Source organism: Cupressus sempervirens, chromosome 5 (assembly GCF_028749045.1).
Source record: "Cupressus sempervirens isolate cs-2001-9-10 chromosome 5, ASM2874904v1, whole genome shotgun sequence".
Lineage (NCBI taxonomy): Eukaryota > Viridiplantae > Streptophyta > Pinopsida > Cupressales > Cupressaceae > Cupressus > Cupressus sempervirens.
Window position 1 is genome coordinate 881,819,707 of NC_143122.1, and position 18,803 is coordinate 881,838,509.

Here is an 18,803-nt window from a genome sequence, read left to right on the forward strand (position 1 = left end):
GGATATGATACCACTATCCTCTACTATAATGGGGTTTGTTGACAGTTTGATCTACAATAGTATTATTGTTTCCTATCCTACCCAACCATGATAAAGCCTTTCTCTTATGCTCTTCAATTCTAAGAAGATCAGACAAGGGCACTTTTATAGTTATTTGGGACAACGTAGATATCATATCAATAGGTTCAAAAATAGTGGGTTTTACAAGAGTACCTGAAGTTGAGGTCTTTTGGACTGTAGGCACCACTTTTTGCTTGATAGTATCAAGTTCTTATTTCTTTGATTGTGCAACTACTTTCGTTGTTTCATTTATTTGAAACTAAACCTTCTTTTTTGGTTCCCACTTCTTTCCCTTGTTGTCATTGATCTTAGGCATATCCATAATGACTTTCTTATTTTAATCATTCATCTTATGGGTGATATCTTTGATGAATACATTGGATGGCTTTCAAGCATCATTATTTACTATCCTACATCTCAAATTGTAGTTATATGAACTTGGGAAATCATTTATGCTATAATTTTGTCAATCTCTTCTTTGGAAGGCATTCTTAAGCTTGTGTGACCTACATCAGAGGATGTAACACATACCTTATTTGTATCATAACCTTCATCATCTGAAAGTACTTGCTGATGATGTAAATGATAAGCAATTCTCTAACCAATAATATCATTTTCAAGTTCCTCAGAATCAGAATCTACAAGGTCATCACACATGCTCACCATATTGCAACTTATATCATCATGGTTTTTCTCTTCACTTCCTTCTTCAAGCTGCACACCTTGATCTTAGGCAAATGACTGAGAATCAACACAATAATCAACATAATGAGGTGATTGACATATAATACACCATGGTATATCATCATTCATATTCATAGTGTTCCTTTGTAGGGGATCTGGGGTACCCTTATCTTTCACATTTTTTGTTTGGTTGGGGATTGGCTTACCATCTTTCCACCAGGTAGTGTAAGGATAATTTTACATTCTAGGTTGCCTATTGAAACTATTGTTATTCATAGGGGTTCTCTTAGTAACATTTGGCTTATTGAAATTAGTGGGGTTCATCTTCTTGAGCAATTCCAAAACCTGACCTATAGTGAGTTCTTCTGGCTTCTTTCCTATAGGAGTTTTATCACCCTCCTTTTTTTTTATTGTTCTTGGGGTTAAAAAGCTTTGGATCATCCCTCCTACCTAGTTTTCCAGATGCCTTCCTATTATTCTCTATATTTACTGCAATTTTATAGGCATCCCTTAAAGTCTTGGGATCTTTATCCCTCAATTGATAAGTCATTTTTCTATCAAAAGCATTGAAATATGTTGTAAGATAGACATCCTCATTTAACCTCATAACTTGAAATAGTCTATTTATACCTTTTTGGAATCTTACATTAAATTCAAATGCAGACTCATTGGGATTCTTCTTGATGTTGTTGAATTCATTTAACATGAATCCTACATTAGTTTTGTCTCCATATTTCTCCTTGAATAATTTCTCCAAGTCACTCCATGAGGTAATACTATCATTAGGCAACCTCCTAAACCAATCCCTTGCATCCTTAGTTAGTGAATGCACAAATAATTTCATTACCATATCTTCATGTTCAACTTCATAATCATTTAACATATCAATGAAAATTCTCAAATGTTCTTCACCAGTAATAGCATTATTCCCAAAGAACTTAAGCACTTTGTCTATTAAATCAAATGATATGGGATGTGGAGAACCAAGAATACCAACAAATGATATTTGTCTATACTTTTCTAGGTATACAGGTTTCTTCTAAAAACCAGGAACATTTGAGGTACTTGCTATATTAGCTTGGTTTAGAGGAGCAGCTTGGGATTGTTGAAGTTGGACAAAGGGGACTTGGGTGCTAATAGTGGATGATGAGGCAGAGGAAAATTGGGATATTCCCTGAGTCAAGATTATTGGACCACTAGCTGGTGCAAGAGTTGTAGGTGGTATGGACAAATTGGGCCATGAAGTCAATGCAAAATTAAATTTTATGAATTGGATTTTTCTCCTAGTTTCTACAGCTTGAGCTTCATTCTCAACCTTCTCAAGTTCTTTTGCAAGATCTTCCTTCTCTTTTCTAGCCTTCTCCAGATCTAGATCTAATTTTGACATGGAGGGTTATATGGGTTTTCTTGGTAGAGCTTTAGGTTCATTTATTTGGATTCCTATAGCTTTGCCTCTTTATCTAGAGCTTTTGCAGTGGGCCCTATAGGGTTCACTTGAACAGTTTTATAGGCTTGGACTTGAACAATAACTGGTTCTTGCCTTTGATTCATGTGTTTTTCTTGTTCTTAAACTTTAGCTCTTAGATTGTCTACATCTCCAAATACATTAGTATGAAGAGTTGTCGTATTTTTTTCTAACTTTTTATTCTGCTCCTTCAAGGTAGCCATCCTTCTTAGCAAAGCATCCCTTTCTATTATGGCATCCAAGGTGGCTTGCTCCTTTTCTTTGTCATGATGAATGTGTTTAGCTTCTTCCTTAGCAATCCATTTCTTCAAAACTCCTATCTCAGAATGCACTTCTTTAGGATCTATAGAAGTAGTCTCTAAATCAATAGGATTGTCCAGATCAATAAGATTGGGCTCCATGTATGGGGCTGCTCTAGGACTAAAAGGATCATCAAATGAACTCCTAAATCCTAGCCTATAGTTCATAGCTACTATAGGATTTGGCCTTGATGAAGCAATTCCTACCATGGACACATCTTTGTCTTGAAAAACTCTCTCATTTGGTAACAGGGTACTAAAAATGCCTCCTAAGAGTCTTGTAGTTTCAAATTTAGAACTGAGTGAAGAAGACTCTCTCCCTAATATAGGTTGATACTAGGAATTGATGGATGCATTACCTTTGGGTTTCCAAGTGGGATTTGGATCTGTCCTTTTCTTATTTTGGTTCTTCCTACCACCTTGGGGTAAATTAGTATACATTGGTACATCAGGATTGGCTCTCATCTAAGCTCTTGTGTTCCTTCTCTTGTTAGCCATATTCACCTTTTGTTAAAATAAGCACTAGCTTCAAAACCTTGACTAAGTCGCCACCCTATTCTTGGGAAAATACACAATGATAATTATTTTTGACTCAAAGAAAATAGCAAACAAATAGAAATAGAAATATCTGACATAGATAGACTAATCATTGAGATCATAAGACTGCAACTCTTGCTTGTTAGATAAGACACCTGGATAGGTTGGATACATCAGTGTGTAGCTATGGTACTTGGGCTATACCCTCTTTAAATTCCCAAGGTTTGTCACTAAAATATTCCCTTATAACCATGAGAAAAAATTAGATAACTTGACACACATGTACATAAAAGGAGCAAAGAAACTGCAGTACTTTTCACAGATGTGTTGGACAACTCCCCAACAGAGTTACCATTTTGTTGGTGTTTTAAAAACTACTAAGCAACAAAATACTTAATACCAAGATGATAATACTAACACAATCTAAAGACTAGCCAATTCTTATTAGCAATTGTATGTGCAAAATCATTTGGGCCCAACTTCAACAAAACCACGGGTGGTTTTCTACTCTTCTGGCTCTATAGAATTATAGTAGGTATACCCAGGGATGATTCAAGGCTGGAAAACACTGCATGAGGATTATTTTAGTTTCATTTTTATTCTCATCTCAAATCCTCAAATACATGTATAAGTCTTAAGAATTTGATAAACACATCCCATATAGCCGATAGGGCAAAAAATCTTCTATAGATCTATAGGTGTTCTTAGCAATAATGGCTAACTGAAGCTAAAACATTCCATGCAAACAAGTATAGGCCAACTTTGAAAATCTTTAGGAAATAAAAGTAAGATTGATTTAATTCTGCATTTTGACAACCATTTGTGACACATTTCTCTTTCAGATGGATCTAATTTGATCAGTGCCCAATCCATTAGGGTTCAGAGTCTATTACAAATTTTTAGATCTAATTTGTTGCTTTATAACAAATTTTTATCAGCAATTATTATTTTAATTCATCATTCAAAATCCTTTCCACTACTACAACCATCTTATCTCATTCATCAAAGCTTTTACTTAATCCATTGAATTAATAGTAGTGATAAACAGATATACAACCTGATTGGGTTGCATTCAATTGCACAAGCCTTTACCTATACAACACCAAGATAACCAAGTAATCAAAAGGAGACAAAATTCAAAAAGAACTGATATGGGAATAGTTCATAATTCATTTTCATTTTCCTTTAAAATTGTATACAATTTACAATAGACTCAGAATGACCTTTAGAAGAAACACAGATCAATATATATTCATGTATCATCAAGATCTGAGAGAGAAAATACACCACCAATTTGCTCAAAAGAATGGACCAAAAAAAGACTAAGTATTACTTAGAAAAATAGAATTTGGACCCTTTCTCTAGCCCTGGAATCTCACTTATATAGTGTGAGATGCAAAAAGCTTCAGGCTAAGAGAAAATAACAAGTGTCTTTCACAAGAAACATTCACATGCACCTATCACAAAATGACAAAAATGTGGCTAACAGAAGATATCAAAACATTCTTTTTGGTGGGTTAGCTTTTGTCACATCTTCCTTCACTACTGTGTTGGCTATCATTCTGATATGTCCTTGTATGCAATAGCTAAATTAGCCATCGATGAAACTTTTTTTGATGATGGCATGTCAACCTCCACCTGTGGTCTTTCATAATCTTTATCCTATATGGTGGGAGTAACTTCTACCTTTTCCCCTTCTTTGGTTGTATTGACATCCTGTGGTCTTGGGTCTGCAACTAAAAGTGATAGAGTATTCTTGTATTCTTCTTCTACTTGGGCCTAGGTAGAGATACAGTCAATTATTTGGATCTCCCCACCCTGTACTTTATCACTGTTAGTTTCATCTTCATCAAATGGTTCACTAGGAGCCATTTTTTCCATCCACTTGTCAAATAATGTGTCATCTGACCAATTAAAATGAAAAATATTCTTATGTCCTTTTATTATATAATCAGCCTCATTATTAATATCAAAAAATTCCTATTTTAAGGAATCAAAAAATATTTGGGCTTTCACCATTTCTTCTATTGTGGTGGCCCACCATGTATGCCCTGTTTCATTTATGACTTGATTCATTCTTAACCAAAATAAATCATCAAGTTCCTTTGCCCATTCCTCTTTGCTTTTCAAAAATAAACTAAATTTTTGGCTCTTGTATTTGTTCAAGTAGCATATTATTTTCTTCTATAAATGTATCCTTTTATTGACAAAATCGGCTAGATCAAAAACAATGTCAAAGATTTTTTCAATCTGATCATGAGAATTATTTATAATAGATAAACACAAAAAGATCATTACTTTCTCCCTTCTTACCCATTTTTTCGCAATAGGCTTTAGAACCTCATCATTTTCTTTTAACTCCTCCTAGATATTAATCACCCTAGCCAATTGATCATGGATGAGTAGCCATTCAACTTTGTCCCCCAGATATGTGAGAACTTTTCTTAGTTTATCTTCATATTTGGATTCCAGCTCCACACGTAAGGCCCATAGTTTACTCTTTTCTTCTTCAAAATTTCTAGCAATTTAGTATTGTGGCATTTGGGGTGTATCTGGAAATTCTATGAGAGGGCTAGATTTGAAAGGTTCAACTGGGGGATGAGGGTATGTTATTCTAGGCTTGATGGATCTTCCCAATAGCTTGTTCTCAAGCTCAATTCTCTTTTTTGCCTCTTTATTATAAGCATCCACCAATTTCTCATACTTTCTCTGTGGTTCAAACATGACTTGTTCCTCCTTCTTAGTAGTGGCCAAAAGAAACTTGGAAGAATCCACATTCCAGTATGCTGCTTATATATGGGAGGTGTCAGCTGTATATGAGCAATGATAGTATGCTAATAGAAACCAAATTTAAATAAAGCTTCTACAAACTAAACAAAATTCATACACTTCAAGATAGACTAAGATGAGCTCTCAATTGAAAATATGAGCCATTAATGGGCTCTCTCAATGAGAAGCTCTCTTGTTGAGTGGCTTTATCTAAATGGATAGGATGTATGCTCAATATGCTTCCAAAGGCTTCAATGGATGATTGTGGATTTTTGGTGTGGATAGATGGCTTTAGTATGGATTTGGCTCTCAAAATAGCATTATAACTTTACTTCATGGATTGTGTTAAAATGGCTTGGGAGAGGATTCAATTTATAGGCAAGAGGCTTGAGGGATTGAGGGCTAAGATGCAAGGATGGAAAAAAGCTCATGGAGGGCTCAGATTGCATGAGAGGAGAGCACATGGATTGTGCTTCCTTATAGCCAATCAAGGAGTGACACATGTCACAGGGTGAGAGGATGGAGGAAAGGGGAAGGATGAGTCAAAAAACGAGGCTCAAAGGATAAAATCTTCATAAAGACCCTCATAATGACTTGTAAGAGCAATGAAAGGGCTTGGAAGAGCCATTTATGGCCTAGTGGACTTCATAAAGTTTTATGGTTGAGATATTTTGAGGGAGATGAGAGAAATTTCGACTTGAGCTTGATTAGGAGGGTTTTAAGCTTGCTTAGGCTTGTGCAAATGATTAGAGGATGGATTAGGATGGTTTAGGATTAGCTTAGGGATAGGCAAGTGGATGGCATTTAATGAGGGTGGGTGAAGGAGGAGATATTTGTTAACTTTGGCTTGGGTTAGTAAGTCTTAACCCATGTTTAGGGAATGTGACAAGGTTAGGAGGGGATTAGGATTAGGTTTAAAGACATCTTCTAGAAAAGTCTAGACTTTGGATGAGGATAAAGACTTTCTAGAATAGTCTAGAATTTCCTAGGATGAGGATGAAGACTTTCTAGAAGAGTCTAGAACTTCTTAGGATGAAGATAAATTAGATTTTTAGGAAATAAATAAAGTTTTATTTATTTCAAGGGTTTGGGTTGAGGAAATATTTATTAAAACTATTTTAATAAACATGAGGATTAATATTTAATCTTAATTAAATATTTTGAGTTGGGATTGGGGGTAGGAAATGATGGGATTAGCCTTTAATTAAAATTAAAGAAGGATTAGAAGATTTTGGAAGAGGTTAGTGGTCTTAAGGAAATTGGCCAAGTTTTGGGCAAAAAATAATTTTTTAATTTATTTTGGGTTTTTTGGTCAATTTATTAATTAAATAATTAATAAATAAAGAAATAATGTTTAAATAAGATTTAAACATTTTTGGGAGGGATTCCTTAATTAAATATTTTTAATTAAGATAAAGGGATTTAATGGCATAAAAATTAATTAATTAATTAATAAATGATAATGTCATCAAAAATTTTTCAAAAAATAAAAATAATTTATTTTCTAAAGGTTTTTAGGTGTCTACATTTTGCCCCTCTTTGATGTGATGCCGCAAGTGGCATGACATCAAAGATAAGAAAATAAGATGCCCAAGGCTAGAGCAGAAGAGGAGAGAATGGACTATGAGATGCCCCCTCAAGAAGGCGGCAGGGAGAGAAAGCGAGGCTCGATGGCTTCTTGAAAAGTACAAGAATCTCGGATGAGCAAGGAGACTCAGATTGGCAAAGAGAAGGGGCTGAATTAGCCCAAACTCTCACTATGGGAGAATGATAAAGGGAGAATCATAGGCACAAGAGGAAGAAAGCTTAAGATCTTAGGGATTGTAGAGGATGAAGGAGTGGAGCGCTATAAAAGGAATATAGGATGGGGAGATGGATGAGGGGAATAAAAAAGCTGATGCAACAGGATTTCAAAGAGTTAGATTGGCGAAAGATGGGTTTTAGAGATCCCTAGGACTAGGATTGTGGATCTCGAAAGATGAGGCTTGGTGGATTGATTTGGATTGGTGGATCCCTAAGACTAGGATTGTGGATCCCTAAAGCTAAGAGTGATGAGTGATTCAAAGAGATACTGATGCATAAGTTGGGGTAGGAGAGACGAATGCTGGATATGGATGGGGGATAATGGAGATGAAGGAAAACCATTGAAGCTTTTTGAGCGGGGGGATACTTCAAAGAGAAGTACCACCTTGTAGTTGAGCACTAGATTTGCTATAGGAGTATTGGTTAATTGCCAAGGTTACCAAGAACATCAAGGCCTTTTCACCAACCATCCAAAGGACTGACAAACTAACTCAAAACAAACACACAAGGATTGCCCCAGCATCACACATGAATCCTATAGGAAGCAGCGTGGAAACGACATTGGAGAACCCACAAGCAGAAAAGAAAAACAAATGAAAGACCTGATCAAGACCTTATGCTCTAATTGCCTCATTTGTAGCATACCATGATATGGAAGATCATGGCAACCTTGAGGAGGGAACAAGGAGGTTGCTTGGAAAAGATACTTCAAGATGCAAAAGGGAAGATCTCGAATCAAAAGAAAGTGAAAATCCAAATGAGAGCCATTTGCCAATGAGATGGGTAGGACAAGGTACTAACGGACCAAGATCAAACATGAGGAAAGCTATATCCTGCAAGGACCTATCGGAGGGCACCAAAGCTGGTGGATTTGGATGAGTGATGTGTCTGGCAAGCTAAACTAAGAAAGATAACACTTTGGTGACAGGAAATCTAGCTAAAGGATGTGTTGGAATAGCTAACCAAGATGTGCAATGGGTGCAAGATGCTGATCAAGGAGGAACTAACATGAAAGATGGATAGATACAATGGTACTAAGCTAAAGAGGATGTACAAGCTAATGGACCAAGATATTTACAAGTGGGCTAATCAAGATATGGTACAAGCTAACAGACTAATGATAGGTATGATACAGATGGATAAAAAGCTCAGGATGAGAGGATAGCAGGATGGTTCAATGTTGTGCAAGATGCGAAAGCTAAGGGTGGGGTGATAGTGAAAGATATGGATTTGGTAGGATGCATCCAATGATAATGAGAGATTTTGTGACCAAGGATAGCTAGAGGAGTAGGATGAGATGGCTAGATAGGATGGTAGATAGCTAGGATTATGATGGATATAAAGAGATGACATTGGGTTTGCATGAGGATAGCCTAGAGCTAGATACCAATGACAAGGGAGGATGGACAAGACAAGATCTCCAAGGAATATAGTGCCCCCAATTAGAAGATAAAATGCAGAAGGAGGTCTTATGATGGATGTGATAGGATTGAAGCTAGGATGGAAAAAGATGAAGGGGCTAGGGAGATGGATGATAGTTGAGATGATTGGCTGAAGCTGCATAAGATTAGTAGATGGTGTGAGATGGAAGCTGGAGGATGGAGGATAGGTGGATAGATTGGAAGATGGAGTTGGATGTCAAGAGATGACCAAAAGCATGAGGGTGATAGGCTAAGCTGGGGATGGCAGGATTACGCATGACGCTTATTTGCCAAGTTTTCATCATGGTACTTGTCCAAGGCGCTTGAATTGCCAAGTTTTCACCAGTGGACGCTTTATTTTTCTTTTCTTTTTTGACCTTTTGACTTTGGACTTAGCTAGAATGATTTTTGCTTTCTTCAGCTATTTTGGCTTTTTTGGGATTTTTCACTGGTTGTTGGAATGTTCAATTTTGTTGCTAGTTGTTGGTACATCGGATGTGTGATTTATGCAATAGATCGGATTAGATGGGATTGATGGTAGGAGATGGAGGGATGAAAATGCTGGAAAGGAGCATGAGATGGGGATGCTTGCAAGAGCAACATTGGCACATGTTGGAACAGGTGTGAAAAGAGCATATGGGGGATAGATGGTAGATGCGGGCGTGATGGAGGATTTGTGGAAGCATGCTTGGGGATATAGGCACCCAAGATGGAGTTAGGAGATGGGGGACATGAGTCACTGGATGCGGGATTAGCAATGGTGGATGCCATTATGCATTGGGTTTCAACTTTTTTCTTTGGGATCCACATGGTTTTGGTTTTTCTTTTCATAGGCGTTTGCATTATTTTGCATTCTTTGATTGGATTTTTCCTTTTTGGAGTATGTCTTTTAGAATATACATATGATTGCCTAGGATGTGGATTTTTAGCTTTATACATTTTGAAGTTGGCATTTACATTGCTGTGGTAAGCTTTGGGAAGATGGTTAAGAGAAGCTTTGTGAGATGGAGAGGATATGGGAGAGCGTGTAGGGGGATGATGATGGATGATGTGCCCTGATATGTGCCTTTGTTGATCTTGCATAGGAATGGATGGAATAGGATTTTTATGATGGCTAATAGGAGGATGGAGGATGGTAGATTTTGGGACATAGGGACCCAAAATGGATTTAGCGGATGAAGGGGGGATATGGTAGGTTGTTTTGGGTTGCAAAGATGGTGGAGGGGGGATGACATAAGATTTCTTGAAGGAGTGATGAGAGGTTGGCATGGTGGGCTTGGAGATAGGCTTGGTTTGGGGGTTTGGTGTACCAACACCTTTAGATGGTGAGCCTTTGGATACATATCCAAGACCATGAAATCCTAGATTTTTTTGTGCAATAATAGGCTCTCTAATTCCTTGCTCTTTTGGTCCTAAACCTTGACCTTGATAATGCCATCAATTGAGCATTTGAACAAGCTGAGGAAACTTTTTGCTTGCAAAAAATGGTAGAAGTGATTTATTAGGTGTATTGCAATGGGGAGATACTATTCTTAATTCTTCTGTTGAGAGAGGGCCACCATGGATGAATGTAAGTGAACCAAGAGGGTAGATTAAAGATGGTGGAATAGCTTGGATAGGTGGTAAGATGGAAGCATGGAGCCGGGGAGATGGAAGGATAGGATCTTGATGTAGCTGGTGGGATGACAAGATATCTTATAGTGGAGGAGATATGGCTCGAGGTTTTGGAGATGGAGGAGATGGTGACTGTACTATGGATGGAAGACATGGTATGATGATATATTTATTTATGCTTTGGGGGATGTAAACATGCTTTTGGACAGGATCTTGAAGGATTGGTGCGATAGGAGGTGAAGGGATGGATTCTTCAAAGGCAGCGGATGGATAGATGGGAGATTCAGTAGTGGAGATGGGTGAGTAGAAGATGGATGAATAAGGGTCATTATGAGAGATTTGGGAAATGCTTGGAGGTGATGTGGATAGGATTTGGAGGGATTTGACAGGTGGTGGAGTTTTGATGCTTGCGGGAAGTGGAAGGATTTTAAGAAATTTGATGGATGGTATGGGGATGATAGCTATGGGAGATGGAGGTGATATTATAGATGGGGAAGCTTCATCACTGACTACTTTACATGGTTGGATTAGATGACATGGCTTATCGACTATTAGAAGAAACTTTTCTTGTATTTCCTCTAGGATATTCCTTGGAGACTCGTGTGTCGAAGGTGGAGGTGGATTGACAGGAATAGCTAGTGTGATGGGGGTGGAAGATTGGAAGCTTGGTTGATGGGGTGATGGAGGGGAAGCTGGAATATCAGATGGCATGACTAGATAGTTTGGAATAACTCTTGGATTTTGGGGGATGCTTGGGGGAATGTTTCTAAGGCTTTCAATATACCCGTCATAGTCAACAAGATTTTCATCATCATTGGAATAGGAGGTGGCGAGAGCAAGGACAATGCGATCAAACACATCATGATAGGATTGGTACTTCATGCTTTGATGGTGAGTTTGATGGGGATGGGGTCTTACATATAATGAACACGGAAGCTTATGGTTGGATTTGGATTAAGCACAGATTTTGGATTGGCTGATGAAAGATTTCCTAGGGAGAGTCAAAGCTGCATGACAGACCTAAGGAGGATTGGCTGGAGATTTTTGGCTTTCTTGTGGATGGAAGACTTCAAGGGCATGTTGTCAAAAGGTGAGAGTTTTTCTTTCCTATGCACTGAATTGGTGGAGATTGTGTCAACTTAAAGATAGACTAATGATCCTATGGGCATGACACAAGATTGACCACTTGTGGATCCCAACCTTTAGCTCAAGGTGATGAGGGATAACAGGCGACAAAGCTATATTACCCTAGACAAAGCTCTGTCAAAAGGATAACCATGGTGAGGCTGGTGGATTGGTCAGATTGATTGGATAAAAAATTCTACCAGAATGACAACAACTCTCTAAAGGCTTGGGTGTGATTTTGGATTGGGTTTCTAGCTGGCTAGGGGGGGATGATTTGGAGAGACTTTGGATTTGGGATTGTTCTAAAGCAAGGAACTAGATAGATTTGGTTGCAGCGGGGGATCTTGGATGATTTTCTGATGAGGCAGTGACTACGCTAAGTATACCTTGAGCTGGGAGATTTTTTCTTTTTTGGGATTTTGACCAAAGTTGGCAAGCATTCATTCAAAAGCTATGAACAAACAAGCAGACACAAGTTTGGAGCAAGCACGTCAAACAAACCAACATCCTAGGAAGCTTTCTACAAGGATGAAATTTGGTTTAGCTAGGGAGTCCTTGATATATGCAAAGTACGTGAGGCCCAAATTCGTAAATGAAACCAAAAATATGTCACACAGCTGAGAGGAGCGGTAACCCATTTCTCCTCTTTCACTTCTCAAGGGTATAAAGTTCCTTGAGGCTTAGCCCGAGTGACAAAATCTTGATTCCAAGAGAGGTGTCTTTGGATTCACCTCCCAATTTTTATACTCTGCCGGAACACTGGAGTTGTGGTCGTCTCAAGGGGTGATGAAATCCCCAAGCAGGCCTCCTAAAAAGTGTAAAACAAGACAACATACATGATCTTGGGTTTTAAAAGACACGCGTTTATTACAATTGATGATTTAGATTTTGTAAGCTATGATTGAAGACACTTGTGATTATGGCATACAATGTTCATTCCAATTTGATAGCGTCGTCAGCATAATGAAAGTCAAGAGATCATCAACATAAGAAGTGTGAGCACCATTGAAAATGCATCCAAACCATGCAATTTTCATTGATTGTTAGGCATTCAAGATTGAGTGTGAGTTTGTTTTAAGCCCAAAACAAAGATGTGTTAAACTTGATTGTCAAGCGTGCGCCCGGAGGCCCTCCACGTCAATAGTTGTTCAATTTTAGTGCCCAAACTTGAAGTGTGATCAATTTAATCTAGAGTTTTGGTCATTTAAAATTTTTGATAAAGTTAAAGCAAACATTCAAAGACCAAGTGAGTGAGTTAGATTGTGGAATATTTAACACCTTTTTCAAGTATACCCATCCCCATAAATGGTGTTGAGATTGTTGTAGACACCTAAAAACCTTTAGAAAATAAAGTATTTTTATTTTCTGAAAAAGTCCTGATGACATCATCATTTATTAATTAATTATTTAATTAATTAATTAATTAATTTTTATGCCATTAAATCTCTTTATCTTAATTTAAAATATTTAATTAAGGAATCCCTCCCAAAAATGTTTAAATCTTATTTAAACATTATTTTCTTATTTATTAATTATTTAATTAATAAATTGACCAAAAAACCCAAAACAAATAAAAAATTTTTTTTTTTTCCAAAACTTGGCCAATTTCCTTATGACCAATAACCTCTTCCAAAATCTTCTAATCCTTCTTTAATTTCGATTAAAGGCTAATCCCATCATTTCCTACCCCTAATCCCAACTCAAAATATTTAATTAAGATTAAATATTAATCCTCATGTTTATTAAAAATATTTTAATAAATATCTCCTCAACCCAAACCCTTGAAATAAATAAAACTTTATTTATTTCCTAAAATCTAATTTATCCTCATCCTAAGAAATTCTAGACTCTTCTAGAAAGTCTTCATCCTCATCCTAAGAAATTCTAGACTATTCTAGAAAGTCTTTATCCTCATCCAAAGTCTAGACTCTTCTAGAAGATGTCTTTAAACCTAATCCTAATCCCCTCCTAACCTTGTCACATTCCCTAAAATGGGTTAAGACTTACTAACCCAAGCCAAAAGTTAACAAATATCTCCTCCTTCACCCACCCTCATTAAATGCCATCCACTTGCCTATCCCTAAGCTAATCCTAAACCATCCTAATCGATCCTCTAATCATTTGCACAATCCTAAGAAAGCTTAAAACCTTCCTAATCAAGTCCAAGTCGAAATTGCTCTCATCACCCTCAAAATATCTCAACCATAAAACTTTATGAAGTCCACTAGGTCATAAATGACTCTTACAAGCCTTTTTATTGCTCTTACAAGTCATTATGAGGGTCTTTATGAAGATTTTATCCCTTGAGCCTCCTTTGTTGACTCATCCTTCCCCTTTCCTCCATCCTCTCACCATGTGACATGTGTCACTCCTTGATTGGTTATAAGGAAACACAATCCATGTGCTCTCTTCTCATGCAATATGAGCCCTCCATGAGCTTTTTCCCATCCTTGCATCTTAGCCCTCAATCCCTCAAGCCACTTGCCTATAAATTGGATCCTTCCCCTTTGCAAAATAACACAATCCATGAAGTAAAGTTATAATGCTATTTTGAGAGCCAAATCCATACTAAAGCCATCTATCCACACCAAAAAATCCACAATCATCCATTGAAGCCTTTGGAAGCATTTTGAGCATACATCCTATCCATTTAGATAAAGCTACTCAACAACAGAGCTTCTTATTGAGAGAGTCCATTAATGGCTCATATTCTCAATTGAGAGCTCATCTTAGTCTATCTTGAAGTTTATGAATTTTTTTAGTTTGTAGAAGCTTTATTTAAATTTGGTTTCTATTAGCATACTAACATTGTTCATATACATTTTGGCACGCCCGGTGGGACCCCGCATGGGTCATCTTCATTAGCTTTTTTAGTAAAGTTTTGTATTTCATTTGCTGATTTTGGCTAATTTTGCTTATTTTTGTGATTGGTAGGATTGTATAAATTGGTTTTGTAAGTCCACATGAGCATGAAGAAGACAAAGGAACTCATAATCTATCTCATAGTGTTTGCATATTTTTCAAGCTTATAGGTGGACAAAGAACTTGAAATTCTTCTTCCTCTTCTTGTCTATATTCTTCTTATTCCATCTACTTCTTCTTCTTCGTCTTGTGGGAGATCTTGGCCATTTTTTTTTTAAGGAAGCAAAATCATACACACTTCTTTTTAGTGCTTAAAATGAACCCCCAAATCATACTTAAATCCATTAAAAAATTAAAAATTTGCAAAAAAGAAAAAATCTTTTAACAATTGAAACTAAACCAATCTAATCATTTGCATCCTTGCAACATCAAGGTTTTAGATGCATTCATGCAAAATTAGGAACACTTCATTTTTGGGAATTTAAAAAGAACTTCAAGTTTCCATTTCAAAAGGTTCAAAATCAACACTAAGTGCACACTAAAGTTCTTTTAAAAAATCTCATGAAAACTAAGAGTCCAAAATGGTTGCCAAAAATTGTCCTAAAAGCTTTTTTATTTGTTCCAAACAAATGTCTTATTGCAAAATCTTGAATGTTTCTTAGGTTTTTCATGCATCAAAACAATCTAGGAATATCATTTTTGGGCTTAAAACATGCAAACTAGAACACACAATTTTGAATGAAAACCAAAGTCCAAAGAGTCATTTTCACTTTTGAGTCCAAAAAAATCTTGAATAATCTAAGGTTAAAACAAAACACTTCAAAGTTCTTAAAACAACACACAAAATCTCAATCTTGAATGCTCAAAAGAAAACACGTGAATGTTTAACCACTTGTCTTTGAATGCATGTTGCTAAAATCACTCTTGAATGCCATGGATTAAAATCAAATTTTCCTTGAATGCATGATTAAAACAACAAATCCAATCTTGAATTCTAAGGACCAATTAACCATTGCAATATCAAACACTTCATTTGGAGCTTCTAAAAATTGAACAAAACAAATCTCTTTTCTACATGCAATCTAGGTAAAGTTTGATTTTTGGACATTTAAGAAACCTTGTTAGTTAAAATAAAAATTTGCAAAAATCAATTTGAGTAGTTCCTTGGACTCACCTCTTTTCTAATCACCCATCAAATATTAACCATTGGTTGCAATCTCAGTGCCATTTATGGGGATGGGTCTACTTGAAAAAGGTGTTAAATGTTCCACAATCTAACTCACTCACTTGGTCTTTGAATGTTTGCTTTAACTTTATCAAAATTCTTAAATGATCAAAACTCTAGATTAAATCGATCACACTTCAAGTTTGGGCACTAAAATTGAACAACAACTGACGTGGAGAGCCTCCGGGCACGTGCTTGAAATCGAATCTCACACACCTTTGTTTTGGGCTTAAAATAAACTCACACTCAATCTTGAATTCCTTAAAGAAAAATCAATCGATACTTGACGTGGAGGGCCTCCGGGCGCACGGGTTTACCTTCTTGTTGACCCTAACTCTTCTTCTTGTTCGCATTCTTTGATCAATTTTATTTTTTTCAACGCTTCAAAGTTGGAATAAATATTGTATCTCAAACATGAGTGCTTGCAAAGTCTAGATCAGAAAACTTAAGCGTCAGTTGGTAAAAGAACAAGCATGTTTTTTAGCCCAAGATCATCCAAGTCTTCTCTCCCCTTGTCTTCTTTTGAGGCCATCTTGGGTGCATAAGATTAGGATCCAAAATTTTGTCTTAGCTTTTTAGGAGGCCTGCTTGGGGATTTCATCACCCTTTGGGATGACCTCAACTCTAGTGTTCCGATGGAGTATAAAGATTGGGAGGTGAATCCAAAGACACCTCTCTTGGAATCAATATTTTTTCACTCGAGCTAAGCCTCAAGGAGCTTTATACCCTTGAGAAGTGAAAGAGGAGAAGTGGGTTACCGCTCCTCTCGGCTATGTGACATCTTTTTGGTTTCATCTACGGATTTGGGCCTCACGTACCTTGCGTATATCGAGGACTCCCTAGCTAAACCAAATTTCATCCTTGTAGAAAGCTTCCTAGGATGTTGGTGTATTTGACGTGCTTGCTCAAAACTTTTGTCTGCTTGTTTGTTCACTGCTTTTGAATGAATGTTTGCTAATTTTGGTCGAAATCCCAGAAAAGTAGAAGTCTCCTAGCTCAAGGCATACTTAGCGTAGTCACTGCCTTATCAGAAAATCATCCAAGCTCCCTCGCTACAACCAAATCTATCTAGTTCTTTTCCTTAGAAAAATTCCAAATCCAAAGTCCATCCAAATCATCCCCCCAGCCAGCTAGCAACCCAATCCAAAATCACCCAAGCCTTTAAAGAGTTGTTGTCACTTTTCCAAAATTTGCTATCCAATCAATCTATCCTACCAATCAACCAATCTCACCAAGGTTATCCCTCTGACAGAGCATTGTCTAGGGTAATCTAGCTTTGTCACTTGCATCCCTCATCACCTTGAGCTAAAGGTTGGGATCCACAAGTGGTCAATCTTGTGTCATGCCCATAGGATCATTAGTCTATCCTCAAGTTGACATAGCCACCGCCAAATCCTGAACATAGGAAACCAAAAATCTCACTTTTTGATAGCATACCCTTGAAGTCTTCCACCCAAAAAAAAGCCAAAAATCTCCAGCCAATCCTCCTTAGGTCTGTCATACAGCTTTGACTCTCCCTAGGAAATCTTTCATCAGCCAATCCAAAATTAGTGGTTAATCCAAATCCAACCATGAGCTTCCGTTTTCATCCATATGCAAGACCCCATCCCCATCAAACTCATCATCAAAGCATGAAGTACCAATTCTATCATGATGTGTTTGATCACATTTTTCTTGCTCCTACCACCTCCTATTCCAATGATGATGAAAATCTTGTTGACTATGACAGGTATATTGAAAGCCTTAGAAACATTCCCCCAAGCATCCCCCAAAATCAAAGAGTTATTCCAAACTATCTAGTCATGCCATCTGATATTCCAGCTTCCCCTCCATCAACCCATCAACCAAGCTTCTAATCTTCCACCACCATCACACTAGCTATTCCTGTTAATCCACCTCCACCTTTGACACACGAGTCTCCAAGGAATCTCATAGAGGAAATACAAGAAAAGTTGCCTCCAACAGTCGATAAGCCATGTCATCTAATCCAACCATGTGAAGTAGTCAGTAATGAAGCTTCCCCATCTATAATATCACCTCCATCTCCCATAGCTATCATCCCCATACCATCCATCAAATTGCTTAAAATCCTTCCACTTCCCGCAAGCATCAAAATCCCACCACCTATCAAATCCCTCCAAATCCTATCCACATCGCCTCCAAGCATTTCCCAAATCTCTCGTAATGACCCTTATGCATCCATCTTCTACTCACCCATCTCCACTACTGAATCCCCCATCTATCCATCCGCTGCCTTTGAAGAATCCATCCCTTCACCTCCTATCACACCATCCATTCCAAACCAATCCTATCAAGATCCTGCCCAAAAGCATGTTGACATCCCCCAAAGAATAAATGAAGATATCATCATACCATGTCTTCCATCCATAGTGCAGTCACCATCTCCTCCATCTCCAAAACCTCAAGCCATATCTCCTCCACTACAAGATATCTTGTCATCCCACCAGCTACATCAAGATCCTATCCTTCCATCTCCCCTGCTCCATGCTTCCATCTTACCACCTATCCAAGCTATTCCACCATCTATAATATACCCCCTTGGTTCACTTACATTCATCCACAGTGGCCCTCTCTCAGCAGAAGAATTAAGAACAGTATCTCCCCATTACAATACACCTAATAAATCACTTCTACAATTTTCTGCAAGAAAAAAGTTTCCTCAGCTTGTTCAAATGCTCAATTGATGGCATTATCAAGGTCAAGGTTTAGGACCACAAGAGCAAGGAATCAGAGAGCCTATTATTGCACAAAAAAATCTAGGATTTCATGGTCTTGGATATGTATCCAAAGGCTCACCATCTAAAGGTGTTGGTACACCACACCCCCAAACTAAGCCTATCTCCAAGCCCACCATGCTAGCCTCCCATCACTCCTTCAATAAATCTTATGTCATCCCCCCTCCACCATCTTTGCAACCC